Source organism: Hipposideros armiger, unplaced genomic scaffold, assembly GCF_001890085.2.
Source record: "Hipposideros armiger isolate ML-2016 unplaced genomic scaffold, ASM189008v1 scaffold_50, whole genome shotgun sequence".
Classification (NCBI taxonomy): domain Eukaryota; kingdom Metazoa; phylum Chordata; class Mammalia; order Chiroptera; family Hipposideridae; genus Hipposideros; species Hipposideros armiger.
The window spans coordinates 3,113,682-3,115,787 of NW_017731400.1; the positions used below are offsets into that span (position 1 = coordinate 3,113,682).

The 2,106-nt window shown below is 37.2% G+C and overlaps 1 protein-coding gene and 1 pseudogene across 5 annotated transcripts in view; one reads left to right on the forward strand and one right to left on the reverse strand.

Annotated features, from left to right (window-relative positions):
• CDKAL1 (CDKAL1 threonylcarbamoyladenosine tRNA methylthiotransferase) overlaps positions 1 to 2,106 on the reverse strand; it is a 667,723-nt gene that overhangs the window by 68,657 nt on the left and 596,960 nt on the right. The gene's annotated exons all lie outside the window — the stretch shown is intronic.
• LOC109381640 (tRNA (cytosine-5-)-methyltransferase pseudogene) lies at positions 1,003 to 2,031 on the forward strand (annotated as a pseudogene).

A 2,106-nucleotide genomic window follows, 5' to 3' on the forward strand; every position in this document is an offset into this window, starting at 1 on the left:
GCTAGTTGGTAAATAACATCTTTAAAATTATACAGGTTTTCAATGGGGACACAGGTGCACAGCATTTGTCATGTCTGCTCAGCTCTGTCATTGTCATAGGGTGGACTTTGTAAAATACTGGGTTGTTGGAAAAGTCATGACGTATTTTTTCTGTTTTTCGTTGCAAAAATGTGTCATGAGTTTTCTGACAACCCAGTAGTCTAATTTTTTTTTTTTTTTAGTGTCCAACTTGTAGACCATCTTATTTTGCTTCTTCCCATATTTCTTTCATCTGGATAAAAATTATCCCGCATCGATTCCTACTTTCTCTAAATAAATAATTTCTTCCTTGCCTTTTGCATGAATTACTCACAAGTCTTCACTGATCTGGAACTTTGTCTTGTGGCCCAAGAGACCTATCAACATTAAATCAGCTCCTGTCCTGGCCATAAAATAAGGCACTTACATATTCATGTTTTGGTGAAGGAGGATACATATAAAGAGAGGAGAAAGGGGTGCATAAGAAAGAAAGAAAGAACGACAAAAAGAGATGGGAATAAGAAGCAAGATGGAGAGAAACAGAAAAATATTGGAGTGCTATTGGTTTTGGGGTAAATATATTACCTAAAAGAAAATTCCTAAAAACCTGCTACTTGCCCGGGCCATGGGTACATTAGAAATTGTTTTTATAGCTCTTTGAAACCACACTGATTTTCAGAATATTCCCTTTAGTCCTTGAAAAACAGATGGAATGTGTTTTATTTTGAAATTACCCCTATCAACTTTTCCCAGTTGTGGAGTATTACTTTCTGATTTGTAAGACAATAGCTCTGAGTTCAAGGAAATGTANCTATGCAGGGAAACAGTGCTTGGTTAATGCTGAGCAGTCCAGTTTGCAGCAGAGTTCAAGATGGGGAGAATGCAAAGTTAACAAAGAAAGAAAGCTGTCTGCCGGCACAAGTCGCGGCTGCCATTGATGTAAATAATGTCGCTAGTGAAGTATACAAGGATAATTTTCCTCACACACAGCTACTGGCCAAGACAACTGAAGGAATTACCTTAGAAGAGTTTGACAGGCTATCTGTCAATATGATTTTAATGAGCCCTCCCTGTCAGCCATTCACAAGAATTGGTCTCCAAGGTGATGTGACTGATCCAAGGACAAATAGCTTCTTATATATTCTAGACATTCTCCCAAGATTACAAAATTACCGAAGTATATTCTTTTAGAAAATGTTAAAGGTTTTGAAATATCTTCTACAAGAGACCTTTTAATACAAACAATAGAAAACTGCGGCTTTCAGTTCCAAGAATTTCTATTGTCTCCAACCTCTCTTGGTATTCCAAATTCAAGGCTCCGGTATTTCCTTATTGCAAAAGCTTCAAGCAGAGCCATTACCTTTTCAAGCCCCTGGTCAGGTACTGATGGAATTCCCCAAAATTGAATCCGAACATCCACAAAAACATGCAATAGATGCAGAAAATAAAACCGAAGGGAAGAAAATTGGGCCAAATGCTTGCTTTACTAGCAGCAAACAATGTGTTGGAAAAGAAGCCGTTCTTTTTAAGCTTGAAACTGCAGAAGACATTGACCGGAAACATTAGAGGACAATGATCTCTCTGTGCAGATGCTAAAAGATTTTCTTGAAGATGACATTGACCTGAATCAGTACTTTTTACCACCAAAGTCACTGCTGTGATATGCTCTTTTATTAGACATTAAGACCACTTGTAGAAGGTCCATGTGTTTTACAAAAGGTTACGGAAGGTACAGAGAAGGGACAGGATCTGTGTTGTATACAGGCTGCAGAGGATGTGCAGATTGAGAATATCTACAAATCCCTTACCAATTTGTCACAAGAAGAAAAGATAATGAAATTGTTAATGCTTAAACTTTGATATTTCACTCCTAAAGAAATAGCAAATCTCGTTGGATTTCCTCCAGAGTTCGGATTTCCCAAGAACACAACAGTGAAACAGCGTTATCGTCTACTTGGAAATAGTCTCAAAGTGCATATAGTAGCTAAACTAATCAAAGTCCTATATGAATAACTTTAAAATAACTCTGAAAGATGGCCACAGTATTCCTTCATATCCAGATGGTAATTCTGAAATTCTATCTTAAGT